Source organism: Balaenoptera musculus, chromosome 18, assembly GCF_009873245.2.
Source record: "Balaenoptera musculus isolate JJ_BM4_2016_0621 chromosome 18, mBalMus1.pri.v3, whole genome shotgun sequence".
NCBI classification, from domain to species: domain Eukaryota; kingdom Metazoa; phylum Chordata; class Mammalia; order Artiodactyla; family Balaenopteridae; genus Balaenoptera; species Balaenoptera musculus.
The window spans coordinates 70337094-70353575 of NC_045802.1; the positions used below are offsets into that span (position 1 = coordinate 70337094).

At 36.2% G+C, this 16482-nt stretch overlaps 1 protein-coding gene across 3 annotated transcripts in view; it reads right to left on the minus strand.

Moving 5' to 3' along the window:
- Positions 1-16482, minus strand: part of FGF14 (fibroblast growth factor 14) — a 621870-nt gene that overhangs the window by 105760 nt on the left and 499628 nt on the right. The window lies entirely within an intron of this gene.

Consider the following 16482-nt stretch of genomic DNA (forward strand, 5'->3'; position numbering starts at 1 on the left):
CTAACATTCTCCCAACTGTAATCTAATCTGCAGAAAGGCGGACAAAGGAAGAATACAAAAATTTCCCTCACTCCCCTCACCAAAACAAAGGAAACAAACAAAAACAACAACAACCAAAAAAACAAACAAACAAGGAAATGTGGAAAGAAATATAAAATTCTTAGTGTTGGATCAAAGATTCATACTAAGTCATTCTTTTGATTTCCAAATTTCTTTATTTTCTTGAATTATTTAATCACTCTAAACCACATAATCAATGAAGAACACACTTGGACCACCTTCCTTGTATAAATTGTTCGGGGGGATACAAATAATGTGTTGGACATATTTAAGTGAAAAATCACAGATTTTCGAAATGGAAATGACCTTACAAATGAAACTTCCTAATTTTGCAAACATATGAACAGCCATACCTAAGATCTGCATAGCACTTTGCAAATTACACAGTACTACCATGTATTACTGCCTTATCCAAATCACAAACCTAAGAGACCAATATTAAAAACTACCATTTTACGTATGAAGAAAGCTCAATTAAGTAACCTACCCAAGGCTAGACAGAGAGTAATTGTCAGAATGTTAAATGTTCTGAGATAGAGTTTAAGAAGCTTACCCCTACACCTCAGTTATTGATTAAACACTGCCAAGCGATTTAGTAGCATATGTAAAATTACAAACCACTTCTGCTCTAGCATACTATCTCAGTCCTAATGGAGAAGTTAGTGGAAACAGGAATGCCTAGTATATGCCTGAACCTACACAAAGCAAATAAACACATATGGTGGTTAAATTAGAAAAAAAAAATAGTGCCATATTTATACCTAAAACACGAACCATGGAGGCAAGGACAAAATCGTCAAATAGTAGAGACAAAATTTCTTGGAAGAAAATATCACATAGTAAAACCAGTGGTTATCAAACTTTAGTGTGTATAAGTATCATCTGAAGTGCTTCTTAAAATGAAAACTATAAGATCCCACCCCCATCTGGAGATTCTAATTCAATAAGCTGGGTAAGATTTAAAGCAATGGTTCCCAAATTTTGCTGTATGTGAGAATAACGTGGGTTGCTTTTAAAAGTCCCAATGCCCAGGCTGCATGCAGAGCAATTAAATCAAAATGTCAAGGGGTAGGAACCACGCAGTATTTTTTTTTTAGGTATTTTTCTCATGGATTAACTCAAAATTAGTATTTAAATGTATCTGTTTTGAATAAAGATGAGAAAATTATATATATATAATTATACCAATATATTCTGAAATATATTCTAATTTTCCTCAATAGGAATTTCATCTTAACCGTGTTTGTATTTCAAATTAAAAAGGCCATATCTGTGACCCTGCAACTTTTTGCGTCTCTGGGGAGTTTTGTTCAATAATGTCCTACTTCTCCTAAGAGGACACCTGGAATCAGAGGGCTCCCTGGTGATTCCTCGTTGCTCCTTGGATGCTCTGCTCCATCCCCAACAAAGATTTTGCTACAGGCACAGGGATTCATCCTGAAGCCTGAAGCCAAAATGTGCATGGAAGTCACTATTCGAAGATTAACATTTATATTTGAAAGAGAAATGCTGGTAGGACTAATGAGTGCTTATGCAAAGAATTTTGGTTGCTTGGTAATCACATAACTTTCAAAAGAACTCTTCGAAGCTAAAAGTACTTTCAAGCATTCTGCTCTTATAAGGATATAAAGTAAATAGACAAGAAGTCTGGTGCTGTGCAAAGTAGACAGAAAGTAAAGTCCTCACATAAATACATTTTGGCATAACGAGCTTAAACTAAGCAAGCAACTCAGTAAAAACACAGTTATTCAGAAAAAGAAGCTGCAGATGGTACAAACGATTTTTACCTAATTACCACTCTCAAATAATGAGAAAGTTGATAAGTAAAGAATATCTAAGCAAAATTTCCAAGGAACATGGATGATCAGTGGGGTGAGAATTTATATCTTCCAATTGTTCTCAAATAATTTTGTTTGTTTGTTTGCTTTTTGGCTTGTCTACTGTTAGAGCCATAAGCAGATAAAACCTGAGATATCTATTAAAAATTAGTTAGAGAGCTTTCAAAATGATCAACTGAAACGCCCATACCTTTTCCCAGAACAGTGATATTCTCAGGTGGTGCAGCCAGGCATTAATATATTTTAAAAGTTGCCCAACGTGTAGCCAAGGCTGATATCCACTGCTTTATAGTAACGTGAAAGATACAATAATACTAATAATGGTGTATATCTATTAACAAATAGAACCTAAAAATTAACACTTCTCTATTGCTCTGCACTTTGCAGTGTCTGATGAAATCTACAATTTTAATTTAGTATTGCAAAGGCTTTTATGAACTTTAAGTTGAATGCAAAGGTAGGTTCTCTTTGGTTGCTTCTAGTGATAATGGACCATGAAATACAATGTGAAATTTAATTTGTAGCCCATATAGCACAAATGCAATACTGAGAAGAGCCTTGGCTTTTGACTTCAAAGAAATTAAAAATTCAATATGTGAAGAGGATATTTAGAAATAAAGAGAAAGATGAAATTATGACTCACAATAAAGGTAAAATTAAGTAAAACTCAACTCTTAGAATTTCCAGCTTAATAAAGGCCACAACAAACTGATAGATGAGCTCAGGATAGTCTCAAAAAACAGAATTTGAACATAAGGCTTCATCTAAGTTTTGGCCACTGTGTTCTCCCAATTGCTCTCTTTTATTGTTTAAACTGAATTACAGTTCATGAAATATTAAAGAAAGCCCCAGGTAAATAACACATGATTTAGAATATCACTTCATGTGTACAGATGCAAAATGAAAAATATTTAATGTTTGTTCTAAGCTTGTAAAACCTAACAGATAATTCTTCTTCACTATAGAGATGTTTTATCTAAATAAGAACCTAACCTCCTGGACAGAGCTGGGAGCAAATAAAATTAGTTCTACTCAGGAGTAACGGCTGACATGTTTTTGTGTCCCCTTAACACTGGTAGTTTTATAAATACTTACCAAGTTCAATGCCCAATGAAGACATTATTGAAGGAAAACCAAGCCTCAATCTCTTCTTGGCAAATGAGAAATAATTGTCCTAAAATGTAAATACCAGTTCAATTAACTCCAAGGTAAAGTGGATTCCGTTGATATTTTGAATCTGATTTTACAGAAGAAATATTGACTATATCTATTTAAAAAGGATTCTAAATTTGTTTTAAATTGTGGAATGATCTGCAGTTCCTCTAGTCTATTCTTTTCAATTCACAGAAATTAATACAGTCATTTTATATATATATATTTAAAACTCATTATGGAGAGGCTTCCCTGGTGGCACAGTGGTTAAGAATCCGTCTGCCAATGCAGGGGACACAGGTTTGAGCTCTGGTCCAGGAAGATCCCACATGCCGTGGAGCAACTAAGCCTGTGCGCCACAGCTACTGAGCCTGAGCTCTATAGCCTGCAAGCCACAAGAGCCACAACTACTGAAACCCGCATGCTACAACTACTGAAGCCTGCGCACCTAGAGCCTGTGCTCCGCAACAGGAGAAGCCACCACAATAAGCCCGTGCACCGCAATGAAGAGTGGCCCCGCTCGCCACAACTAAAAGAAAGAAAGCCTGCACGCAGCAAGGAAGGCCCAAGGCAGCGAAAAATTAAAAAAAGACAAAAAACAAAAAAACAAAAAACACATTAAGGAGAAGAAATTCCTAATTTCTTATATCTTATCCTATTGCTTGAAGGCAACTTTTCCTTACTTCTCTATTACTTAAAATAGGCATCTTAAGTGTCAATTATTTAATTTCCCTTGCAATTTAAAAATATTTATGAATGTCTTTTCAGTGAGGTGTAATAACTCTCTTAATCCACTAATATAACGATACACTTTCTAGTAAGTTGTCTGACCCCATTATGTAAATAAAGATGCACATTTACGAACTGATAGTTAAAAGATGCACAGAAGGATATTATTGAAATAATACTAAAAGAAATCATGGATTTAAGTCAAAGAATTTGTCACCTGTATTGAAGTCTTTCATGCAAAGTAGCAAATGCAGTGTTCTGTACCATGTATAACAACCAAATAAATATCGGCTTAAAAACACACAGGTTATTACACATTTTTCTCTAAAATGCCTTATACATTTCTATTGTCATAACCTTAACTATTCAAACCTATCTATATCTGAAGACAATCAAGGATATGTGCCTTATGCTTTAATAAGTATTCTAACCATAGTTCCGTAGTTTAAAAATTTTTTTCTCTAGATAAAAGATGGATTGATACAAATCTATTATTAACAGGGCAATTACCATCTGGATTTCCGTGTAATAAGGAGTTTACAGTTTCAAGTGTGGGCCTCAAGTGGAAAAGTCCTACTGGGTAAATATCATGGGATAATTATATGTCCCACTATGGACACTATTAAATCAGGAAGTCCAAATAATATGTAGAGACATTGCACCCTATTGGTATTTGGTATCTCTGTCATTAGAAATAGTTATCCTTTGATTTTAAAAACAATCCTCTGTGGCCTACACAATAAGGACTGATAACAATTAAAAAGACATTAACATTGTTTATTATACTATTTTTGTCTCTTTGCACGATGTTATCCACTGAGAATACACTGTAGGGGACTTCCCTGGAGGTCCAGTGGTTAACACCCTGCGCTTCCACTGGAGGGGGCACAGGTTCGATCCCTGGTTGGGGAACTAAGATCCCACATGCCTTGCAGCGTGGCCAATGAAATAAAATATAATAAAAGAAAGTATTAAAAAAAAAAAAAGAATACACTCTAGGCATGGCCTATGGGGAGAGTGGTTTACCAGGAAATACCCCAAGGGCCACTGATTGAACTGAGGAAGATAATCCCATAGACTCTCATCCTAGAAATCAAAATCAAAATCATTCAAGAAATCAAAAATATGTATGGATTGTTTTTGGTTCCATAATCTAAACTGCCTTCCAAGTCAAAGGAATTATGAGTTAGTCCATTTAAGTTAGATTTTAGCTAATAGATTTGTTCTCTAACATAGTTTATTATTAAGCATACACAATGCAAAATCCCATCATGTTAAACTCAAACCAACTGAGCCGCTTTCCATGAAATTATGAAACCCAAGACTAGGAGCAAGACAAGTGTCCAGGGAGGGAGTGCAGTGGTCAGAATTTACCGAGCGTTGGAATGGTAGCGTGTCCCTAGAATTAGCAGCCAGGAAACCAGTGGTGACCCGATAGCAGCTGCAAGGGTAGCCACGTTCCCGTGACTCCTCTTCCCGTAGAGCACACCAACGGTCATTACTGTCAGCTCTCTGAATCACCCTCAGACTCTACATTGGACCAGTGGATATTTTGATAACCTGAGTGCCCCTGAGTCACAAACAAAAGAATTTCTGCTTCTTCCAGGTCTCCTCTGAACTGCCCACCTTTTTCTACAGCAGACTCCAGAAATGTACTTTTTTGCATGTGAAAAGCACACTCACTATAGTTATTTGTGTGAACAACTGGGTTACTAAATATGCATACGACTAAATATACATCCATTTTTTATATTTCAAGTTTTCCTTGTAAATATTATGATCTGCTTATGGTAACTCAGCTACAGATTTTATTGCTCTTTTGGTGTAGTTTTAGGATTACATCTCACCTTTTCTGAGGAACCTTGGATGCCCAGTGATTGGAAAAAAGCAATTAAGCTCCGTCAGGTGCCAAATTCCTCCTGCCCCTCTTCCAATATTCTCCTCTGCCCTCAGACAACAGGCAGGGGTGCTTTTTCTGGCATCCTCCTTTCACCCTTGTGTTTCTTCTCTCTTTCTCTACTCTTTTCATCTTAATAACACATCTGGTACTTTCCTCCCTTCTTACCAGCACATTAGCAATCCTTTTCATAAGGTTAAGCTTTACTTGTCAGTGTTACTACCTGCGAAACATTAGTTTTACAAATGGTAAATGGAGCAATAAAGATGCTCCTGGACACAGAACCCCACAGGGCAAGGATACTGATAACTTCAATAAGTCAAATCCAGACTCAGAAGAAAAGACAGGTGAACAGATGGAAGCCAAAGGGTAAATGCTACTTGATGACTGTGTAGGAGATGATTAAAATGCTCTTTGGAAAGAATAGGGCTGTGAAAGAGTATTGTTTCATGTGAAAAGTAATGGTGCTCATCTCTATACCATGTAAGGAGAAGGAGGGAGTTGAGAAGAGGGAGAGAGACAGAGGCCTAGTAGGCAGGTTTTGACCAGTGTGTCTTGAAGAGCAATGAGCATCTCAAGCCAGAGCTGAATCCGATAAAAGGAAAGCAGACAAATGTCTCTGACCTACGCTCACTCTGGGCACATGCTCACGTGTATGTCACCACGTATAATGGGAACTTTGCTTAGGTTATGCATAATGTGATGCTACTCACACAGCTGAATAATATATGCTGAAGTGGTTCACCTCTAGTTGTAGGAGGAGATGGCACTGTCAACAAATCCTTATGATGAAACATAATAAGGAGCAAAAGGATTATTTACCCAGAAATAAGGGAGTAGGGAAGATATAATGACTGAATGGGCTTCAGGAGGATCAGCGAAGGTGACCTTTGTCCCATTCTATGACCGATGAATGGAAATTTTCATGACAGAGTGAATAACTGGCGCTGGGGCTGGGGGGTGGGAAGAGGAGGCGATGGAAAAAGTAAATTTCATGTAAAGAAGAGCTCTCTCAAACTCCATGGGACTTACAATAAGAACATGGGACATAAAAATAAATGTCAGTTATCTATACCTAGACTTTTAAAATTACTATAAGAAAGAAAGGACTGTAATATGATACTTGCAACATTAACCTATTGTGTCCTATTGTAAAGGTCTGCCATGGACAAGACAGGAGCATAACTGAAATTACATGAGCGTAAAGAGACAGTGTGTTTCAAAGGTATAAGCTCTTTCAACCATGAAAATACTTTTATATGTTTTCTAAGTCTATTACTACAAACATCAGGACACAAATTGAAGCCACTAGAACATTCTTGAAACCATGACAAATAAGTCATAGAAAGAAGATCCCTGCATTGCTGCCAATTATGGACATTTACTAAAACTAGGAAAGCCAGATCCATAGCAAGACTAGTGTAATTGGTGATTTTTGACATTATGTCACCCATACATCATCTCACTGACCCCAAATGTTGTGTTCACTGCACTCCTATCCTCATTAAAAGACATTGCTTGAAACTGGCTTGAAGGCCACGCATGAAAACATCAACTTCCAGAGAAACCATTTTGCTTTGGAGCCCTGGTGAATAAAGGACATATATTCACAGCTCATTTATCATTATAACCACATATTTACAGGCTTTTTATTCAACATATGTCACAGTTCTCATCTCTTACCGTATGGCTGAGTTACCTTTGTTTTTAATTCTTTGCTCTACGGCAGAACAGAACTGCCTGTTTTATAACACATGGTACTCTGGGCTTAGCATGGGTAGTGCAGTTATGCTTCTCCCCTTTTATAATGCCCAAACATTAAGTGATGAAATCTAATCAGTACGTAATTCTCAATGCACATCCTTACTGACTTTTGTTTTAGGAGGAATATACTTTCCCTAAATCATGTGCAGCTATTTGCTTGGGTGATACTTCCATAGAGGTACACGTGCGTTCTTGAATATACCTTGGCAAATTCAGAACAATTAACTCAGAGCAGAGTTGTGATGTTGAAAATCTGAAAGACTGTACTACAGGTGCCAGAGATCAACATTCCCACCTCCTCTGACACTGTAGAAATTCACAGGAATGGATTCGGATCAAGAAGATCTTTGTTTTGGCTGACTCTCTCTAGATTTGGTAGAATAACGGAACGTCTCTATGATCTACCTAAAATGGGAAGTCCCAGCCTGGAAGTTCTTGTTTTCTGAGCTCCTTACCACCATATTGCTGCTGGTACTTTGTAAATGTCATGTAATGGCAGACATGCAGAAGACAGAAAAAAAATTTATAAAGAAATTCCTTATGCAGTTATAAATATGATATTTTAAGGTATAGCGAGTTTTTAGAAATGTCTGCGATAAGAAGAATTGCTATGGAACTTGTAAGTAACACAACCTTCATTAGTGAAAACAAAATTTCTTTAAAAATGTAATATCAGTGGAAATTTAGCTATGTGTTGGATTTTTCAATAATCATCACAACAGCTTTCACAAACTGTTGCATGTTGAAAGCATCTCTAATCCAAGACCTTAAGTGTGTTGCTTTAATAAGTCTTTATGTGTACATAACTTATAAAACAACAAATAACAGCTCTAATCTGATAAGAAAACTTGGGGAGCAATTCCTCTAATTATAACAGCTGGACAGGGAGAATTACTGCTGGCACAGAAAAGAACGTACTCTAAAGTGGCCATTTACAAAGATACATGTGAAGGTGAATGATTAACTTGAAAATATCCAGTGGCAGAAACTAATTATGATTTGGGGGTAGTGGCGAAGGTCACAATACAGAGACAGGGGATCAGAGAAACGACAGTGCAGGCATGCTGAGAGAGACAGAAAAGAAATCAAGGGTGACAAAGAAAGAAAGTGACTTTTCAAAAAGGTAGCTTGAGAAAAATCTCTGTCTCTAAGCAAAGAAAAATGGCATCAGAGCCATTAGTGAGGTGCAAGTAGCACGTTACAGGTGTTTGAAGAAGAGAAAAGATTTCTCCTTGTTTGGGGGTGTGATGGGTGTAGGGGCAATGCATCAGGGAGGCTTCAGAGTTCAGGATGGCAGAAAGCTTTGAACTCCAGTGCAAAGTGTCCTGACTGTCCCCCATGTGGCAGCGGTCAGTGTATAATTATAAAACAGCACGGACAGTGGACATATCCGGTCAACGTGCCAACAATCTGGTCAGCGTGCAGCCATGTGTGTCTTTTCAGCGTCTCCCTGTTGTGCTCTGTGCTGCTCCCTTACAATTCTCTGGACAGCAGCTTGATCTAATAGGAGTTGTGTCTAATTTATTTCCAGGTGTGCACAGTTCATTACTAGTGCTGTCATGATACCTAAGACAAAAGTAAAAGATTAAAAATAGGATACTAAAAATAAACTATATGGTCCAAGAAGAATGATATAAACATACATAAGCCAAAGTAGTGCCTTATTTCTCCTGTAAATATTATGATTATTTAAAAAATTTATCAGCATCTGGAGAATCAATAATGAAGGATATACGAGTAGAAATCTGTACAAAAACTAAGTATCTGACAAGCAACCTTATCAAGGATCTTAGCAAGAATGAAAATGGAAATGGACTGAAATATTATTATCTGGCAACCCCCTTCAAACTTGAAGGCAGTAGAGCTGAACCAAGGACATGTTCTTCCCCTTAATTTTTTTTCAGTATCTTTTACAAAGAAAACATTAACGTTTCATTCATCTTGGCAATCTGGATATCCAGAAATATCCTTGGTTGTTACACATAGATTAAATAGGATAAAACAATTATATACTTCTTCATTATGACAGAATTACAAATGCTAAATGGAAAATATACTGAAACCAACCTCACAGCTAAATATGGATGAAATGTTTTTCTCCTAATATATACATATCAGCACCTTGAATGCTAGTATTTTCCTTGCAATGGTGTTATTTCTTTCATACGAATATGAATAGGAATACGGTTAACTTTTCAACAGAAGATCACTGTTAGGAGACGCAGAAATATATCACAATTAAATAAAACATATTTTCAAAATCATCAATGTGATGACACACATTGTAATCATGTGTATCCTTCCAAGAAATTAAGTTTGTCTTTTCCAAATAAGGTGATAAAATGGCCCTCTTAAGAATATGACACAGAATACATATTACTGCAGGTTGAAATAAAGGTTTTACTAAAATCATGGCCAAAATGAAGTTATATTCTGTGTTTAAAAACTGTAAAACCCACAGAATGAATGAATTTAGTTTTCAAAGAAATAAATTTAAAAATCAGTAACAAGTTCCCCTTAGAATCATGCATAAACTGTTTATTTTTATTATATACTTATTATACTGTATTGACATTTAATCTAGTTTTAGGACATAAAAAGATGCCATGGAAATGTTATTTTATGGGATCTACTTTCATGGGATTGTTTCTAGGTCATTTCAGTGACAGTGTGAAAGCAATGTGACATTAAGAGAAAGATAGTAATAACAGTTGTAGGCATGAGATAAAGAAACCCTGAGGGCTACCAATGAAGTGAACTGAGCTGTAAATCCTTAAAAAAATAAAAGAAGAGAAAAGGAAATATTTTTAACCCAAAGCTCCAGATTTTCTTTCCTACAAGCTTGTTGCTTTAATAATTGGAAAATGACCTCAGAAAGGTTATTTCATTTCTCTTTAAAACTCATTAAACTTTTTGAAACTTAGAAAACCAGTATATTTGCAGGTGTCTTACAAGAATTGACACTGTGTGAGCACAAATCTGAAGAACCACGTACTTAAGTGGAATCTTTATTTGAGGTGAGGACCAGTATGTACATACACTGATGGATCAATATAAATGCCCTTCGCAGGTATCATAATTTTAGTCTTTTTAAAATTTTGAAGAGAGATCCTGGGACAGATAAGCAGGGAAGAGGAAGAATGCCCCCTTCTCTCCCTGCTAACCCAGGGCTTCCACACTGGGATCTCTCTGCGGCAGAACAAGTGTCAGAGAGAGAATGCTGCGGCTGGCACTGTGCCCACCAGGCCAACCACACAGCTGGGGAAGTTCTGACTTGTTCGTGATGTGTCTGTGATAGGCATGGCGATGTCTGCTGACCTTACGTAATTAGTTGCCACCATTCTGCCAGAACATAATCACAATATCTGAAGATCAAAGAAAACAGGATTGAGTGTTCCATCTATTTCTTGGAAAGCATTTCAAATGTCATCATCATGTTATAAAAAGTCATTCAGAATTCTCAGAGTCACCAAGAGGGCCCAAATGCTTCAATTAGTGCTGGTGGCATTGACAGCCCTCAGTCAGTCTTCTGAACTGGGTATTTTCTCCTCCCTTTATACACGTCCACCTACCAATCCCACTCTGTTGTCCACCTAAGAAATGAGTTGTAGAAGAAGAATCAAAAGAAGAACTCTTAGAAGAATTAAAAATAACTGGATTTGTGAATTATAAATTCTATACACTATCTGTAAAGATTGATTTTATGTTCATAGGACTTCACAATGAGTATTCAGAAAAATGCCTACAGGAGAACTAAGAGAAAACACCCACATTTACATATCAGAATAGTAATTTCTACGTGTGTACCCTTTTCATCGTGTAGGAAAAGAGTATGTGTTAGTAGTTTGTGGTTATAGAAGAGCTAGACACAAACACACACACACACACTACACAGCACCCCCAGTACAATAATTCTATTTTTCCCCTGTGGTAACATACTCAGGTATGATGCAGTAATCCCTAAAGATTATTGAGTTATCCTTGCAAAACTCACTTTGAAGTGGGATTAACAAGATTAGTTCAGTAATACATAAAACTCTGGGGCTTTGCAGTCTCTACATTTCCAGGACTTGGGCATTATGTTTCTACATCTTTATCTTGCTGTTCTCACTTTTACGGCCTCAAATGTAAAAACCTCTCAAGTAACCGATAATGCATTTCTACCACTTTTTTTCCAGAGTAAAAAATTATTTTAAAGGACAAAATGCTTCTAGGTAGAACACTGACATCAATAGAAAATACAATTAAGTATTGAGCAGAATGGTTAAGGTAATTTTAACATGCCATTATTGGATCAATTAGTACACAGTAATTTGCCAGATATTCAGTGTTTCAGCAAACCCTTGGGCAAAGTCTCTTGTTAAGCAAATGACTGGAATATTAAATAATTGAAATGAAGTACTACAATGTACCACATTCCATAGTTTTCCCTGGTCACATTAGGAACATAATGTCTAATGAAGTTATTATTCATTAAAAATTTAAATAACATGGTATTTTAGTCCTGGTGGTTAATGGTTTAACAAGTCTGAGGAATTTCTAACTGGTCCCAAAGACTGACCATCAGGAATAAAATAAAATCAGGACTGGTTTTCAGGGCTCAGAGAACCAAAGTCTGACACAATCACGTATTCCTGACATGGTTTCTTTTCCCTTTTTTTGGTTATTGTTATTGCATAAATGATGCATAAAAATTAATAAGAACTTTGCATTCAAATTCCTACAAGGTGTTATTTGATTTTTTTAGGTAAACACAAGGGAACTACTGCCCAAGGCAATTCTTCTGTCTACCCATTTCAATGTACAAGCATTCTCACATAATGTAATTTTAAATTAAAAGCTCACTGCTATTCTCCTGGGTATACATTTGGCTTTGCTAAGTCTGTAAAAACAGTCTTGTAAAGGACTTAAACTGCATTAGAAAAATAGTTAACCCATTTATGGTACCTGTGGAACAATTTCTTAAAAATTTCCTCCTTTATATTAATATGATATTTCACATTAGAGTTTATTTCTCCATGGACATTAAGAGAATGCCTCTTACCTCGTCCCTAGGTAAAAGTTGTCTAGAGAACTTTTGAACAGTTTGAAAGTTGATTTTTTCTGTTATTAATATTGCAAGAAACATAGAATTCTAATTGAAATTGGAATAAAACCAACGTAGGAGTTGGGTATATGGTAGGTAGAGTTATCTAACTTGCAAGTTCTTAATATAAAAAATTTTTTCCATTGCTTCTATTGATAACATTAATTGATGGTTACAGGATAGAAAGCAAAACGTTAAATGGCAATATTTAAATAATGAATAATGCAGTAGGTGCCATTATTTCTTCTGAAGTTACATAATTTTCTTTTACCATTTAACACAATAGCAAAAATAATATGAGTAATAAGTACTGATTGCAGAAGAGGTGCTAGCAAATGAATGTGCATCTTTGCATTGTGAGCATTTTACATGCCTCCCAATAAATACAGTTGTTTCCATACCACAATAAATATGCAGCTCTTAAGGGAAAATAATTTGCCATGACAAGGATCTGGATCTCTTATGCACTCCGCCTCAGGTTTAGAGAGTGGAAACAGTGTTATAAAGGGTTCAGAGTTGAGAGACAGATGAGTTAACTGGAGAAGTTAACACAAATGGGGAGTCAGTGAAGGTCAACCCCTTGTCATTATGCCCTTGTGAAGGGCACTCACAGCTAATTTCTCACGTGACATGGATACAAGCTCCTCCTCTCATGACGTAAACCAATATTCACCATCTGTCAGGCTAGTACCTTTCGGTACTATTTGTACCAGCATAAGAGTGAAGTAGAATAATGTTTCCTGTTTGTCCAAATAACTATTTCTGCTAAATAGTGCCCTGGATCCAGGATTAATAACCAAATAAAATTATCTCCATCTTGTCAGAGATGTAGCAATTCCAAAGCCTCACAAAAATATCTCGTTCCCATTCAGTCTCTTTCTCTACTGGGACAGCAAGTAACAACCAATTATGACGCTGTGGCATGGGTTGGGATGTACCTATTAACAAGTGACTCATCTCTTCATTTCACGTAGTTGTCAGATCTTAAAACCAATATCTTAACTCTAAATAAAACTCTCAAGAGATCTACTATGTCCTTATTCAGAAGTACACTGTGTACCTTTCCACGAACTTGCAATCCAAATTGAATACATTACCTTAAGACAAACAGCCAACATTCAGTGAAACCCTAAGTAGCTCAGAGCACAAAACACCCTTCCATAATACAGAGAAATAATTCAAAGTTAAAATGTATGGAGTTCACATATATAAAAACTATATATGTGAACAATAGAGTTTTCACTATAGGAACAATTTTTCCAATTTTAGTAAATAATGTGAAGAAAAACAGCCAATTTGGTTTTTCAGTAATGGTAACTATAGTAGTTTCTCTGGAAAAAAAATGAGTCATATTTTTATGAATTATTTTCTAAATAATATTTCTTATTAATTCCCAGTAACTAAGAAATGGAATGTAAATTACTAAGAAATGGGCTGCGTTGAGGAAACTGAGAGAAACACCCAATTTCTGTTCAGAGCCCACCATGAACTCATGGTTCATGGGTTCTAAGAGTCCCTGGCAAGTAGCTTACATACAACCCCATTCCCAGAAATAGAAAGAATTCTCTAAAAGTAAAATACATAATCAGAAACAAACCCCTTCAACTTTACTTGGGTGGATGGTGTATACAATTTCAATAAGGAGGAGTTCCACATACACAAACAATTTTTTAAAAAATCACAATTTTCCCCCAGTTTTAGTAGTATTAATTACTGCTTTAATGTTAGAGCTGATTTGTCATTCACTATATGGTATATCGGCCTTCTTAGCATTTATGTATTTAGTTTTTTTTGCAAAAGTTTTTTTCATGGTGTGGAGAATGAAAACAAAGAGATAGTTCGTTCTCAAATATTATCTATTGATTTAGGACTCAATTTTTCAGGTAGTCTTTGAAATTCCTTACATATAAAAACTCCTTTCACCATCTACCATCCATCCTCTACAAATACAGGTTTTTAAAAAATTGAAACATTTAGATCTAACTTAAATTTTGTTACTATCTACAGTATTTTATAGTTTTCACCCTAGAGTAAAGTAGGATAAAATTGCAAAATGCAATGATATTTTTTCTTTGACACTACAAGTATATCATTTATGAACATATAGAAACAATGAAGTCCTGTCTCTAATTATCATTATTCATGCTCTTGCTTTAAATTGTTCAAGTGGTAGCGACAGTTTACTAGAAATCAGGGTTTACTTTTTTGCCTTGAGATTCTTTTTTAAGGTGAGGACAGCATTACCACTCACCCATTAATGTAAATATGACCATGATATAGAGGCAGACATTGCATATCCGAGTTCTGCCTCTGTGAGTTTATCATGCCCTTTCAGGAAAGGAAATGTGTAAATAAGTGCTTTTCTGCAATTCTAACTCGAGAAATTAACAGACTCCTATCTTCTTTGCTGATGCTTAATGTTTTTTTGTGGGGAAAAAAGATAAGTGGCATGCATAATAAATAGCATGAACAAGGAAGGCATTCAAGGAATAGATTCATAAAATTTGCTGGTGAAACTGATTCCACCTTAACAATAAGCAATCAAGAACTACAGATTGAAGACTTCTTACGTATCCATCACTATCAAAGGAGTGATAGGAAATGTACAAACCTAATCATGGAATCACAGGTTCTGAGAAGAGAGGAGAAAAGACTCTTAGAATTCATCTAGTCAAGATGCCCTCTGAATGATTTCCTCATATCTATTGGACTTTAGAGGGTTTTGGTTGTTGGTTTGTTTGTTTTTAAATCGGGAATTTTTCACATATCTTTGAAGCTCCAGCACATAACAGCACAATAGCTGTCAGTGGGAGGCATACAATAATACTGGTTGATTTGAATGAGCAAATAAATGAATTTATGATTATACACATCTCTACAGAGTGCTTGATTCTTCAGCCTATATTTAAGTGTTGAACAATTATACTGAGCAGAGATGATCTTCTATGTATTTCTTGCACACTCTTGTTATCAGACATACGTGTTTAATTTTTGTGAGGTGTAGGGGCTTTGGTATAGTTAAGAAATTTATATAATGGTGGGCCCACATGGGATCAACCCACCCTCTTCACAGGACCCGGAAAAGAAACTCCAAGCATCAGGAACCTGCTGATCGTCTAGGGCAGAAGGAGGCCTCCTTTGTTCCAGAAATGGGACTTGTGTGGGAAGGTCCTGCTTAGAGGAAAACAAAGTTGGCTCCGAGGAAACAGAGGCTTAGGGAAAATACACAATTTATTAAATATAGATATATTTATTTTATAAGTAATTTTTAAAAAAAAATCCTAAAAAGAGTTCACTTCTGAAGCAACCCAGCTTCGTTGTCGTTGAAAACCTGCTCTGACAGGATGTCCTTGTTCTGAACCAGCCCTTCAGGTCAGCAGAGCGTGCTGGCCCCAGACTGATCATCTCAGGGAGAACCCCTGAGCTTTTTACATGGTGAAGACTAGTTTTCTTTCAAGTTTGCAAACCAGCTGTTACTAGTTGCAAATTCAATGTCTTTGTTTCTATTTCTCTTACTTCATTTTCTCAAGTCCCAGCAAAATTCCCGTCTTTCCCTATATTATCTTGATGCTCAAGGACACATTTCTTGTCCTATTCTTTCTAGATTGAGCAGAGTGATCACGGCTGGGACTTTTCTCTGTGCAGCTCCTCAAAGGCCAGCTCATTTGATCAGTGGGAAAGCTGAGCACTGCTTATGGTCACGTCATTCTGCTTTTACTTCAAAAGGGCTTGAACTGGACCATGAATTTGTAAATAACAACAGTAACAATAATCATAAAGCAATGGTAAATATAAAATCATGTCATCTCAGAGTCACTCCTGAGACAGTGATGCAGACCCTTGTTTATCAGGGGTACTCCTTCAGGGACATGTGTTAGAAATGCCTGGAACACATATTCAAAATTCTGATTTTGAGGCATATCGAACTCACTAAATGGGAACCTTTTAGGTTAATG